This window comes from Hemiscyllium ocellatum, chromosome 1 (assembly GCF_020745735.1).
Source record: "Hemiscyllium ocellatum isolate sHemOce1 chromosome 1, sHemOce1.pat.X.cur, whole genome shotgun sequence".
Classification (NCBI taxonomy): domain Eukaryota; kingdom Metazoa; phylum Chordata; class Chondrichthyes; order Orectolobiformes; family Hemiscylliidae; genus Hemiscyllium; species Hemiscyllium ocellatum.
The window spans coordinates 104,782,573-104,797,796 of record NC_083401.1 but is presented as its reverse complement, the minus strand read 5'-3'; the positions used below and the strand labels follow the sequence as shown (position 1 = coordinate 104,797,796).

General features: G+C 40.2%; 1 protein-coding gene across 4 annotated transcripts in view; it reads right to left on the bottom strand.

The window, feature by feature from the left end:
- rbm47 (RNA binding motif protein 47) overlaps positions 1-15,224 on the bottom strand; it is a 252,859-nt gene that overhangs the window by 154,730 nt on the left and 82,905 nt on the right. Inside the window, exon 1 of one of the 4 annotated variants that reach the window (XM_060824636.1) lies at positions 14,263-14,828. The exons of the other annotated variants lie outside the window; for them this stretch is intronic. The gene's annotated coding sequence lies outside the window, so the exon portion shown is untranslated. Of the gene's footprint in view, positions 1-14,262; positions 14,829-15,224 lie in introns of those variants that run through there. 4 annotated transcript variants of the gene reach the window in all.

Genomic DNA, 15,224 nt, shown 5'->3' with positions numbered 1-15,224 from the left:
TTGATTAGTTCCAAAAGACAACTTAGTCATAAAGTTGGCCACAAATCATTTTCCAAAGCAAAGATGACAAATTTGGCCTATACTGTGGGGCATGGCCAGGTAGCAACTAAAGATGTAAAAATAAGGACAGCTTGCCTTTGATTTTCTGCTGTCTAAGACAAAATTAGAAATGTCAGAAATACCCCAACATTCGTATATTTTATACAAGTTCATTCAAATTTCTAAGAAAACCAAGAAATTTGAATGGACAGAAGAATTTCAGAATGCCTTTCATATTTGAAATCTGACTGCTGCACTGGAGTTAGCAGCAGTGAGTTATGGTAAGCTATTAAAACTCACTGATGCCAGGGACATGGGTGTTGGTGCAGTGTTATTACAGATGGAGGTGATAGGATGTAATGGTCAGTCTGTTACTTCTAAAGCATATTGACTGTATGCAACAGGAATATTCAACAGTATATAAGGAGACTTTGAGTTTGGCATGGGGAATATAAAATATTGAAGACTACATATTTGACAAATCTGCAGACACTTTTTTTTGTGGATCATATCCCTTTGACCTTTCTATCAAGACTTTATAGCAATAATTTGAGGTTCTTCCACAGGCATTTAATGCTATAACCTTCAAATTTTAAAATATTTTACATAGCTAGAAGAGGCAAAGTGGAAAGTTTATCAAGAGCAAATATGAAGGATAATAAAAGTCATGATCACGTGTTCTGAGGAAGAGTCACTGGGGAGAAAGACTTAAAAAATGAGGGGCTACCTTTTAACATAAAGTGTGGTTTGTGTGTGAAATTAATTTCCCGAGGAAATGGTGGATGGTTGGATCAAAGGGTCTGTTTCCACACTGTATGACCCGAAATGTTAACTTTGATTTCTCTTCACATATGCTACCAGACCTCCAGGGAATTTACAGCAATATTTGTTTTTGTTTTAGGTTTCCAGCAACTGCAGTTCTTTCAGTTTTTTGTCATGATCATAGTGGATTTGTGCAGAATGTAATTGTTATGGAATGTCCTTTTTCTAATTTAATGAAAATATATTGTTACTGTCAAAGCAAAATTAGTATAAGAAGAATAGATATCTTGATCAGAGAAAACTAATAGAAGAATATAAATGTCTCTTAAAGATACCTTTCCAAATTTTTATGTAGTAAAGTGTACAGAGTGAAAATGACATATTATTTGGAAACTTTGATTTCAAAGTGAAAGAACAATTTAAAGCTTTAAGATTTGTGTTGGCATTGTATTTCTATATCATGTATTAAGATAGCCGCAACATATTTTGTGTTTTTTGAGAGATTGTTGGACATGTGGATAACTGTTTACATACATTCAAATCAGGTGTTTAAATTCCCTGGAATGAAACGTTCAGTGCATTAACTAAAGAGGGAGAGAAAAAAATAAATGCTATACTTAGTAAATTTAGCCCAGTAACACAGGAAGATGAACCATCCAGACAATCAGGAAGTTTGTAGATTCAGTCAGAGATCACAGCTGCTATTAGTTTAGAGAGTCCAGATTAGTTTGGGCTGAAAATAAGTCTCGAAAATCTTTAAAGTCAGTAAGAGAAAAGCTCCAGAAACAGAAGGCTATTGAAACAATTAGTTTAAAAACATATTAAATAACAAGTGAGCTGAGGTACCAGGAAGAGAACATTAACTGAAGAAAATAGTATTAAGTGAATGCAGAAATTTGTAGGCATGAAACCGAGGTCAGAGTGTCTGTTAGGTTGTTATTGAGATAAAAGGGCTGAATATTTATTTTTGATATTTATAGTAAGGTCATTTCTAGCAATTCTTGTACAGTGTTTTTTTTTCTTTTTGTGCATCATTAACCTTTACGTTATTTTATTAAAATACATTGGCAGCCTCTTATGAATATGTTCAGAACTGACCACCACAGTAAACAATTAGCAAAAGTCAAACTTATGTCTATCAAGCGTGAGTTGAAAGCTAAGTATTTGGGATTTTCCTGACTGTCTCATGTAATTTAATATTGCTCTTAAACCTTTGTGGCAGCTTACATGTGAGCTGTGTATTGACAGGACTTTTCTGTGATTAAAAGTTCTCAATCTTAGTAGGGCTGGAATTAATAGCACCACATTCTCTAAACAAGGGGGAAAAAACAACACCCAGTAACTCTGACTGTCTTTTATTAAATAGTTGTCCTCAGAATGTGATTAAGGTTTGAAAACTGAATTTATTGACCATCCGATTCAATGACTTCTATTGGGTGGGCAATCTTGATTCTGTTACCTCTCACTGTCATAAAAAAACTGTTCACATACAATTAAAGAATAGTCATTTGGATCTATTACAGAAGGAGTACTGGAAACATAAAGGTGAATTCAACCAAGAGAACAAGGGAGAAAAAAAAATGAAAGCAGTTACCGAAAGAAATTTATTCCATTGGAAATTTGTGTGCTGAAGGCATGTTTACAAAACTCTGTTGGCCACTTTGCTTCCATTCTTAAATGGAAGCTCATAAATAAATAAAGGTCTTTGTACTGTTTACATGACCAGCTGGAGAAAACCTGAATTGAAGAAGGGTACAGACCTGGGGGCACCTCTATCACAAATCCAGTGCTCAGCTGCCTTGGAGGAGGGAGATTTCTAAGCCTCTGTCTGATACCCAGTGCAGTATTGACTTGGTTTCCACACGTAAGACCAATCCCAATGTCTCCTCAATAAAAACAAGCCATCTCTTCTCTAACAAAACCTATTCTCCCCACCATAATTTTACCTCTGCAGTCTCAAAAGGAACTGTCCTTATTTATTTCCTTTTCCCCATTTATAATCTGCCTCTTAAGAACAATCCAGAAACATGTGGCCGTTCCATTTATCAATTGATAATATTGTTATGGTGGCAACAAATATCTTAACCTTAACAATTAAACCCCCACAGAAAATACTCGAACCCTCCAATTTTAATCCATTATTCAACTCTCACCTACACCCTTCCATTGACAGCCTTGCCTGTCCTCTAAACTCCTTCTCTAAACCTCACTACTCTCTTCCTTTCATCATTTAAATTCCTCCTTAAAACTTTTTCTGAGCCAATCAACTGCTTTATTTATTTTCATTTGACTAGAATCTTTTCACTAATGCCTCACAAATGTTCAATGACTCTGCTTTTACCACATCTTCATGAAGAGAATTTCAAAGAATCCCACCACTCTTGTAAGGAAAAGAAATCACTCCATCTTCTGTCTTTTGTCTTAAATGGACCACTCCTTATTATGAAACTGCGATCCACTATAGAGCCATAGAGCTCTACAGCACAGAAGCAGACCCTTCGGTCCAACTCGTCCATGCCGGCTAGATATTCTAACCTAATCTACTCCCATTTGCCAGCACTTGGTCCATATCGCTTTACACACTTCCTATTCATGTACCCATCCAGATGCCTTTTAAATGTAATTATACCAGCCTCCACCACTTCCTCTGGCAGCTCATTCCATACACGCACCAACCTCTGCATGAAAAGGTTGCCACTTAGGTCTCTTTTAAATCTTTGCCTTCTCACCCTAAACCTATGCCCTCTAGTTTTGGACTCCCCCCAACCTAGGGAAAAGATCTTGTCTATTTATCCTATCCATGATTTTATAAGCCTCTATAAGGTCACCCTCAGCGTCTGATGCCCCAACCCAATCAGCCCCTCCCTGTAGCTCAAATCATCCAACCCTGGCAACATCCTTGTAAATACTTTTTGAACCCTTTTAAGTTTCCTTCTGATAGAAAAGAGACCAGAATTGCATGCAGTATTCCAAAAGTAGCCTAACCAATATCCAGTACAGCTGCAACATGACCTCCCAGCTCTGACCAATAAAAGAAAGCATACTAAATGCCTTCTTCACTATCCTATCTACCTGCAACTCTACTTCCAACAAACTATGAACTTGCACTCCAAGGTCTCTTTGTTCAGCAACAATCCCCAGGACCCCAGGATATGTTAAAATTGTGCAAGACATTGGTTCGGCCACATTTAGAATACTGTGTACAGTTCTGGTGGCCACATTACCAAAAGGATGTGGACGCTTTATTAGGATGTTGCCTGGTATGGAAGGTGCTAGTGATGAAGAGAGGTTGTGTAGGTTAGGTTTGTTTTCATTAGAAAAAAGGAGATTGAGGGGGGACCTGATTGAGATTTACAAAATCATGAAGGGTATAGACAGGGTGAATAGAGACAAACTTTTTCCCAGGGTGATGAGTTCATGCTTTCAAAGTGAGAGGTGGAAAGTTTAAGGGGGATACATGCAGTAAGTACTTCACACAGAGGGTGGTGGGAGTTTGGAATGCATTGCCAGCAGAGGTGGTAGAGGCAGGCATGGTAGATTCATTTAAGATACAGCTGGGCAGATGTATGAGTAGGTGGGGTGCAGAGGGATGCAGATGCTTAGGAGTTGACCGACATTTTAGACAGTACATTTGGATTGGCTCAGGCTTGGAGGGCCAAAGGGTCTGTTCCTGGGCTGTAAATTTTCTTTGGTCTTTGTTCTTTATTACGTGATTTGCTTTTCCAAAATGCAGCAACTCGCATTTATCTAAATTTAACTCTATCTGCCACTTCTCAGCCCATTGGCCCATCTGTTCAAAATCCCATTGTTCTCTGAGGTAACCTTCTTTGCTATCCACTACACCTCCAATTTTGGTGTCATCTGCAATCTTACTAACTACACCTCCTGGGTTCACATCCAAATCATTTATATAAATGACGAAAAGTAGTAGACCCCGCACTGATCCTTGTGGCACACCAATTTTCCGAAAAAAGGAAGTATCCTCTCTATATCTACTCTGTTAAGATCTCTCAGAATCATATATGGATCAATTAAGTTAGGAATATAGAAACATAGAAGATAGGAGCAGGATGAGGACATTTGGTCCATTGATCCTGCTTGGCCATTCATCACGATCATGGTCGATTGTCCAACTCAATAGTCTAATCTGGCTTTCTCTCCATGACTTTTGATCCCATACATCCCAAATGCTATATCTGGCCATCTCTTGAATAAATTTAATGTTTTGGCATCAACTACTTCCTGTGGTACTGAATTCCACAGGATAACCACTCTTTGGGTGAATAAATATCTCCTCATGTCTGTTTAAATGGTCTACCCCAAATCCTCAGATTATGACCCCTGGTTCTGGGCACACCCACAATTGGGAACATCCTCCTTGCATCTACCCTGTCTAATCTTGTTATAATCTTCTAAAGTCCAATGTATGCAAGTCACCTACCCAACCTTCCTTCAAAACACCTGTCTATTCGAGGTGTTAGGAGAAAGTGATGATTGCAGATGCTGGAGAGTCAGAGCCAAAATGTGTGGTGCTGGAGAAGCACAGCAGGTCAGGCAGCATTGGAGCATGGGGAGTCGATGTTTTGGGCATAAGCCCTTCATCAGGAGGAATGAGGGGGAAGGGGGCTGAGGGATAAATAGTGGGGTGGGGGTGGGGTTGGGGGGAAGATAGGTTGGATACAGGTGGGAGTTTGTTGTAATAGGTCAGTGGGGAAGGGGATGCGGATAGGTGGGAAGGAAGTTGGACAGGTAGGACAGGTCAAGAGAGCGGTGTCAAGTTGGACGGTTGGATCTGGGATGAGGTGGCGGGAGGGAAGATTTGGAAACTGGTGAAGTCAATGTTAATGCCGTGTGGTTGTAGGGTCCCAAGGTGTTCTTCTTCCAGTTGGTGGGTGGCTTTGATTTGGCAGTGGAGGATGGCCATGATTTGCATGTCCTTGGGGGAGTGGGAGGGGGAGTTGAAGTGGTTAGCCACAGGGAGGTGCAATTGTTTGATATGTGAGTCCCAGAGATGTTCCCTGAAACGCTCTGCGAGTTGGCATCCTGTCTCCCTGATGTGGAGGAGACCACATCGAGAGCAACAGATGCAGTAGATGAGGAGGGAGGATGTGCAGGAAAGTCTTTGCTGGATTTGAAATGATCCTTTAGGGTCTTGGTCAGGGGAGAGGAGGGAGGTGTGGGCACATGTTTTAACTCTTGCGGTGGCAAGGAAAGGTACCAGGTGTAGAGGGTGAGTTGGTGCGGGGCGTGGAACTAACAAAGGACCCGTAGAGGGAATGCTCTCTGTGGAACGCAGATAGGGGTGGGGAGGGAAATATATTTTTGGTGGTGGGGTCTGACTGAAGGTGGTGGAAATGGCAGAGGATAATGCACTGTATCCAGAGATTCGTGGGGTAGAAGGTGAGGTTGGAAGGTGTTGGTGAAGTTCATAAATTGTTCAACCTCCTTATGGGAGCATGAGGTGACACCGATACAGTCATTAATGTAGTGGAGGAAAAGGTGGAGAATACTGCTGGTGTAGCAGTGTAGAGGACGGTGCGCCAAACCACCACTGCGCCTCCCCCTGCCCACCCCCACCCTTATGTACTGTCCGCCTCCGCTCCAACCCCAACCTCACCATCAAACCAGCAGGTGGGGGGGGGGGTGGGGAGGGAGAAGGGGTGGAGACACAGTGGTAGTTTGCTGCACTGACCTCTACACCGTTGAAGCCAGCTGCCAACTCGCAGACACATCCTCCTACATGCCCCCTCGACCACAACCTGACCTCCCATCACCAAACCTCCCAGACCATCCACAATCTCATCACTCCTGGGGATTTCCCACTCACAGCCTCCAACCTCAGAGCCTGGGAGCCTTGCACCGCCCAATTCCACCTCCTACCCAAGGTTCACAATCCTGACTGTCCCAATCGGCCCATTGTCTCAGCCAGCCCCTGCCCCACCGAACTCATCTCTGCATACCTTGACACATACCTTGCATACCTTAGTCCAGGAACTCCCCACCTATGTTCGGGACACCACCCATGCCCTTCACGTCCTTTGTGACTTTCATTTCCCTGGCCCCCCCCCAATGCCCTAACTTTACCATGGACATCCAGTCCCTGTACACATCTATTCCTGATTCCAACCCCCCACCCCCTACCTTATCCCAGTCACAAGCCTCGAACTCGGCACCGCCCTCTTGACCTCTCCATCTTCCTTCCCACCTATCCCCTCCACCCTCCTCTCCGATGTATGATTTTCACCCAACCCCCACCTTCATCTACCTATCACATTCGCACTACCTTTCCCCCAGCCCAACCCCCTCCCATTTATCTCTCAGCTCCACAGGCCCACAAGCCTCATTCCTGATGAAAGGCTTCTGTCCGAAATGTCTATTCTGCAGCTCCTCCGATGCTGCCTGACCTGCTTTAGTGATGGTGTCAATATGAGATTCGAAATTCATCTCGGGATCAAATGTGACACCCAAGTTGTAAACAGACTGACATAATCTCAAATTGTTGCCAAGGAAAGGAATTGAGTCAAAGACAGAGAGTGGTGGAGAAACGCAGCAGGTCTCGTAGTATCTATCAAGAGAAATACAAAGCTAATGTTCTGAGTCCAGCAACACTTTGTCAGAGGTGAAAATAGCTGGGAAAGTGTGGCATTTATGCGGACAACAGGGTGGGGGAGGGAGGCTGACAGAGTACATGGAGATGGTGCCCGAAGATTGAGACAAGAGAAAGAGAGAGAAAGAGAGAGAGAGAGAGAGAGAGAGAGTGAGAGAGAAAAAAAAGATAAAGAAAGGGATTGCTGATATTAAGCTGAGAGGGTGATAAGTGCTGGGTGCAGTACTAATGAGAAGTGTAAGTGGGTGAAACCTGTTTGGTTGAGCTGACAGTGACCCAAACAAAACAGGACCTGGTGGGTGGGGTTAGATCACAAACATGGACAATGATATTTGTGTTCTGAAATTGTTTAACTCAAAGTTGACTCCTGACTTGAGTTGATAATTTAGCAATGGAGTTTGAAACATGGGACTGAAAACAATGGCTTCTAACTTCCCAATGTTTAACGGTAGGAAGTTTATATTAAGCTGGATGTGTCACTTTGGTTGGAGTCCTTTATACCTACACATCCTAGGACGTGCAGTATAGCAAAAACCTGTTTCACCATTCATTAGTATAATTAGCCATTGAGTCATAGAGTCATAGAGATGTCCAACATGGAAACAGACCCTTCGGTCCAACACGTCCATGCCGACCAGATATCCCAACCCAATCTAGTCCTGCCTGCCAGCACCTGGCCCATATCCCTCCAAACCCTTCCTTTTCATATCCTCATCCAAATGCCTTTTAAATGTTGCAATTGTACCAGCCTCCACCACTTCCTCTGGCAGTTCATTCCATACACATACCACCCTCTGCGTGAAAAAGTTGCCCCTTAGATTCCTTTTAAAACTTTCCCCTCTCATCTTAAACCTATACCCTCTAGTTTTGGACTGCCCCACCTTGGGGAAAAGAACTTGTCTATTACCATATCCATCCCCCTCATGATTTTATAAACCTGTATAAGGTCACCCCTCAGCCTCTGACAGTCCAAGAAAAATAGCCCCGGTCTATTCAGCCTCTCCCTATAGGTAACATTTTTGTAAATCTTTTCCAGCCCTTTCAAGTTTCACAACATCCTTCCTATAGGAGGGAGACCAGACTTGGATACAATATTCCAAAAGTGGTCTCAGAAATGTCCTGTACAGCTGCAACTTGACCTCCCAACTCCAAAAGGTCAGTTCTTCTGCAACACAATGGTTGCATTCTTGTGCAACCCCGTGTTATACAAAAATCATGCTTTAGAAACAATGCTTAAAGTATTGGCAATGTAATCGCATTACAGCCAACACACATTTTAAATGTTTGCGCTTCAGAAAAAGTGTCTCCAATTTGTCAATTGAGTTGCAATGAATTCACATTAATGTAATGCGCACTATAGCAGAACAACCTGTCTCAATGCACTGACCTCGGCTCCACCTTCCTACCTGTTCCATGTGAAGCTTGACTCCCCTATAGTTTAAAAGTCCATCAATTACAGTGTTGCATAACACCAATGACTCAGTCTTCACAGTTTTCTGGGTTAGAGAATTCCAAAGATTCTTGACCCTCTGAGAGAAGAAAGTCCTCCTCATCCATGTCATAGCGCCTCATTGTCTTTACAACGCTCACGAGTGGGTAGAGGAAATGAACAGTTAAGGTTCATGTTCCTGATGACCACCTTCTGACTTGTGACAGAATGTGCCCGTACATGAAAATATCAGGTGAAAGTAAAATTGTGTTTATTTGGTCCAGTAACTGCCAGCAGTCACTGGTTTCATTATGTGAAAAATAACCAACTGTTTAAGGTATCAAGAGATTTAAATAAATTGAAGCATTTTGTCCAATGTTTTAAGCAGATACAAAGTCTATAATTACAATTACTGTTAGTTTTTCCCTGACAAAGTTCAAGTATGAAACCAAAACCCACATTCCTGTTGTGAAATAATCTAAAGTATTGAGGTCATCAACAGAAAAACAAAGAGATCAATACTGTTTTTTAGTAGATAAAAAGTTGAAAGTTTAGGCTGTTGTGTTAGCAGTTATTAGTAAAAGGTTGCGTACCATCAAGTTCCTTGTGTTACCAAATCCTCCCATCTCTCAGACTTACAAAGGCCACATTGTCTTCAGAGGCCCACAGAGAAGATGCGCCTGATCTTGGCAGGGTCTAGGTGTACCAAGATTGGTTTTTGTTGTGAATTTTTTTTACATTGGCACAGAAACATGAGAAGGCAGTTATAATTTTATTTCCTTGTTAACCCTGCTCCTCCTCTCACTCAGAATTGGTTGTGAACTCTCATTAAATACTGCACATTCACAAATGGGATAGAGTTAACAAGTGTGCAGAGAGCCACATTTCAGTGTCATTACAGGCACCAGACATGTCAACCGTATTTTATAATGTTTTCCTATCTCATTCAAAGGTAAGCTTTGAAATTCAGAGTGGGACACTAGTTCTGGCTCGGAAAGGATTTGGATCAGCTAGTTATTCATGATCTCTATTCTTTCTTGCATCCATGTTCATAATTCACACAAGATACTGGACTGTGAGATGACTGGAAATTTGTAGTGTCCTACTTTTACCAGGGCATGTAAAGCAGGTATACTTTAATGTGCGTTAGGGTTTAATTGCAATCTCACACCAACAATTAATCGTAGAACAATCATTCTGTCAAGAGCATGTCAACCAAGGATTTGCAGCAATTTGTTATTTGTCAATAATTTTTCTGCTAATATGTCCTTGTGTCTGACATAGTGGCAATATTCTAATATTACTGGTCTCCCATACAGCGAATTGTATATGGCAAGATTACCTGATCAATAAACAATGACATTAACAGTGATTCCTGGTTGTGGCAACTTATCATCACATTCCATTGACACTACAATGCCAATTGTGCATGAACAATGGCCAATTATCACTGCTACCTGTGCTTGCAAATAGTAAAATTCACACATGCAGTGAATGCAAACAAATGCAGGAAGGCAAGCATGTGGGCCATTCTCCTAGGGCTCCAATCTAAAAAGAGGTCTAAGTACCAATTCAAGACAAGAGGTAGTGTCTTGCACTGGGAGGCTTGGGTTCAAGTCCCATCTGCTCCAGAGATATGTGATAGTAACGGAACAGGCTGATTAAAAAGACTTTGTTTCACTGCAGCTACAGCATAAAACCAATTACGTAAGTAACAACTTTAACTGTCCCGAGGGTGCTTCACAGAAGCATTATCAAACAAAGTATGACACTGAGCCACCATAAGGTGGAACAAGGTCAGCTGACCAAAAGTAAACAGGACGAAAGTGAAGTAAAGCGATGGTTTGATATAGGCAATAAATTCCTTGCTTTAAGGTTGAGGAAGCTGAAGGCATTGTCACCAATAATGGAGCAATTAAAACTGGGGATGCACAAGAGGCCAGATTTAGAGGAGCAAACAGGAGTTAACACAGTATTTGTGCAAGCAGTTCACTGCTTTCTCATTATTCTTGCGCATCTTTCAGTTAAATTGCCAAGAAAGCAGCTCAGGGCAAAGTACCAGCAGACAAGCAGTCAAGGACCTGCCTCTGGGCAGAGTACAAATGATGGTGATGATGAGAATCCAGTCACTGTGCACAATCAAGCGACTAGCATAACATCAAAATGGAAATGTACAGAGCTCAGCTCTTCAAGACTGGTGTAGCATTCCATAATTTGCAGTGGCATAATCTTATCAGCAAATGGACAAATGTCACATCAACAAACTCTGTCGGAGGTCATACCCAAACCTGATATACACAATTTTTAATATTGATTTTTGTGCCCCAAGGCGTCATCTCATTCAACAGGAAAATGTTGATAAAGTGATCACTTATCAATAATAATTTATGTTGGGCAGTGTTATTAACTTATCTAACTACAAACATAAAACCATTCATTCATAGTCAATGAGAAAGCTTCCACTCACAATGACATTTGAAAACAATCATAACTTATTTTTAATCTTTGTTCTGCATTAACAGATCTTCTAAGCAGCAACCAGACATTATTTACATGAAATCTGTATCAGTTTGTAGGGCGACAAATTGGGGGTCAGGTTCCTGAGCCAAAAACAAATGACCCTGTCAAATGTCTTGGTGCTGCATTACAGCATTGTCGGCTGCATGGTCAATTCTTCTTTGCCTGTGTGCAATATAAACTGTGGTATATATCAGCAGACTGAAGAGCCATAATTTCTGGGCCATAAATGCTATGCAATATTTACAAAGTGACAATCTTGTAGTGTACTATCCAAACAATATTCCTGCTCACTTGAATCTAGCAATGAACATACTGCTCTCTTTTTAAATCTTTCTTCACCTTATAATTCCTTGACAACTTTATATTGACAATTCAGATCACTTAAATCTCTCCACTGCTCACTCATTCTGAAGAATTTCTTTCACCAAGCTTTTGGTCTACCTACGTAACTTCTCCTTTGAATTCTGACCACCACGTTTTAGAATTCAAGTTGAGCCAATCCGATTAATAACAGCAAAGGACACCCACTCACCAAATAGATTAACTACAAAGGAGCATTTTTCCAGGAATACAGTCTCCATCTTTATGGATTTTGAAAACAATTTTTCTTTTAGCTCCGAAGTTGACATAGTTTAAGATTATAAAAAGTATATTATGTTCAAATTGCAGTTTTTTTGGTTGGGTGGAAATGTAATGCAGTGTATCAAGATAATTTGATCAGACTGCTACATAGAAATTGCCATCTCTATCAAAAACTAACATGTTTATCTGTTGTTGTATTTGAAAGAATTCTTCAGGAGGTAAGTGAACACTGACACATGGAGCTCTGACCCTTTGTTAATGTGGTTTCTCCAATCATCATGATTGGTTAACAGCACTCATACTGAATTTTTCTACACAGTTGTTGGGCATAGATATTAATCTCTTAGAAAATAATCCCAGAGTATTTTCTAACAGAAATTAGAATTCTCCATGCCACAATTCAGGCATTTTCTACAACAGCTTGAATAATGAAGTTTGATTTTCTCTAATATCCTTAACAAAATGATTGGTCGTTGATTCCTTGTGTAAATTAAACAAGCATTCATATTTGTACAAATCATACCTCACAGCAATCTCTAACCCCCAGTGAGATGGGCAGTTGAGGGCTGTGAGTTCAAGTGTTTACGGAATTAAATAGAATGAATGGATTAGTAATATGCTGCACATATGCCTGATCTCTTTTTTATAACAAAAGTCTGAGTATCTTGCTGTGCCGAGGCAGAATACTTCATTAATATATTAAATGCAATTGGAAGATGTAAAATTCATTTTCATAATACTGCATAAGTTTCTCAAAGTCAAGAAACTTTTGAATTGCAGTCAAATTGAGTAACAAAATACCTAAAGGTGAGAAGGCAGAAAATGAACAGAATTCATAGCCTGCTCAAACTTTAGTTAATATTTCTGAGAAAGGTCTCAACTGAAACGTTAATTTGTCAGATGAGATCTCTTTACTACTAAAATTTTCACTTTCATGTTTTAATGGGGTCTGATTTGGACCATTTGCTGTTTCATATTTTTAACTGTATGTTTTTTTGCTACTTTACATGCAATTATATTGGTTAGTTAGAATCAAACTAATACTCAACACAAGAGGCGACATTTGCTCCTCAAAAGAGAACTAAATACATTATTTTATTTCTGTAGAAAAGAAATACTTTAAATGTAATTCTATGTTTTGCTGAGTCAAACAGTTTTGAAATGAAGTTCTTGTAGCAACCCGTATACCAACACTGTCCGTCAGTGCTTTTGTGAGCACCATATATTGCAGCATATATGTTAATCTGGCATATAAGACAATATCATTTTTCAGTCACAGAAGACGCGGTTTTGCATTACTTGCCATTTACATCAGATATAGTTAAAAATCACACAACAGGTTATAGTCCAACAGGTTTCCTTGGAAATAGCATTACTATTTCAGGTAGCTGATGAAAGAGCAGTGCTCTGAAAGCTAGTGATTCCAAATAAACCTGTTGGACTATAACCTGGTGTTGTGTGATCTTAAATTTTGTCCACCCCAGTCCAACACCAGCACCTTCACATTATATCAGATATGACTGTCTGTACTCCCATTAGTAGTCAGCCTTAATGTTTCACTCGTTATACTGATGTTTCACTTACCAGTACCTTATAACCAAGTTGTGAAAATGCATGGGAGTTTAAGATATACCTGCACAGAGCATATTCCATGCAGTGAATGAATAAAATTATCACCAGCCATGAAAATAGTTCACTTAATATATAAGTCGACCTCTGTTTTTGGAGGATTTTTCTGGGGTTTTAAAGTTTGACTTATATGCCAACATCTATGGTAATCTTGTACATTAACTTGCTCACTTCCTCATGTCAGATTGGTTGTACCTGTGCATTCCATTTCTAGACTATTCAATGTTATCTTTTTATTAAATAAAGGATCATGATTAATATGCTAAACATATTAAACTTGTCAAGTGTTTGACTTGATTTTTACTTTTCTCTCCCATCCAGCCTCTGCACACTGCCTAACCTTTCCCCTGCTTTACTCAGCACCTGCTTTAATGTAACAGAATAATATTTTGTCAGTTCAGTGACATTAAAAACCTCTGTGGAATACAGCAGTTGCTCACTAATCCTTGTATTGCTTCCTAATCCTTATATTGTTTAACAAGTAAAAATAAATAGAAAATTAGTTTCAAAGCAATGGATCAATTTTGCAAATAGCTTCTTATGTGGAATTCTAAACTTACAACTGCCATGCCTGCATCAATAAATGTTGAACAGTGAACTCTTCTAACAATTTACTGCTAAAACATGATACCATTTCTTGGTCTATAAGGGAGCAATTAAAGAGAAACAACAATAACCAAGAATCTTGACCTACCTCTTTTTAAGATTCAGGACCTCAGATGCCAATTGTCAGCCTGTTTATCGCCTCTTAGTGAGAAGTGCAAAGGGTTTAGCAGCATACAACACACATCTTCTTGTTTTATCAAGGTTAACCTCACAAGGAGTGCCCAGAAACTCCCTGTAATGCTATTTACTGCAGAAAAATCTGTCTTCTTTGTGTGCACTGAAAACAACACTTTGAGAATACTAAAAGTGTAATGAATTTCGCGAACCTTGCAATTAGACCTACTTAATCTAAAATACCTGACTCGCTGTGACCTAAGCTGCACATTCCATGGGGGCTAAATAGCAGCTCAGAAGCTGCAGCTCTCCGAAGAAAAATTCCTTGCTAGTCTTAGAGTGTGAGGCATTATTCTCGTAAAGCTTGTTTTCAGGCCACTTGTAGCTATGCAGCAGAAAGCTGCCACGTTATTGTAGCCCAAACTAAGATTACGAGGTTTAATTCACTATTTGTTTAGTCTCTCTTTAGTTTTTCTGATTCCCTTCCTTCTCGAACAAGTTAAGTTTTTGTCTTGTAATGCCCTGCCCCTGAAGCCACCAAACCAGAATTTTCGTGCAACACTGGCAACTTCCCGTAAATCTAATTGTAATTTTATCCTGTTCACTGAGCCCTCATTGGCTTAAGGCCAGTTTAACATTCCAGTTGAGGTAGGAGCACAGATACCTACCTTTTCTCTAGTGCACAATGATTAAAAAGGGTGGATTGAACTAGAAACTGTGAGCATTATGAAATTTGCTAATCATGCTGGCCTAGAATGGTAAAGACAACCTGTCACTATGAGAGAAGCTGATTATAACAATGTTCCATGGAATAATAGAGAGACTGACGAAACCACAAACACAAAAAACAAAATGCCCCGGCAGCACCATAGTACAGAAAAGACTTGAAGCAAGTCATGCAGTTTTGTGACCTTAAGAAAACGTAGATATATATAC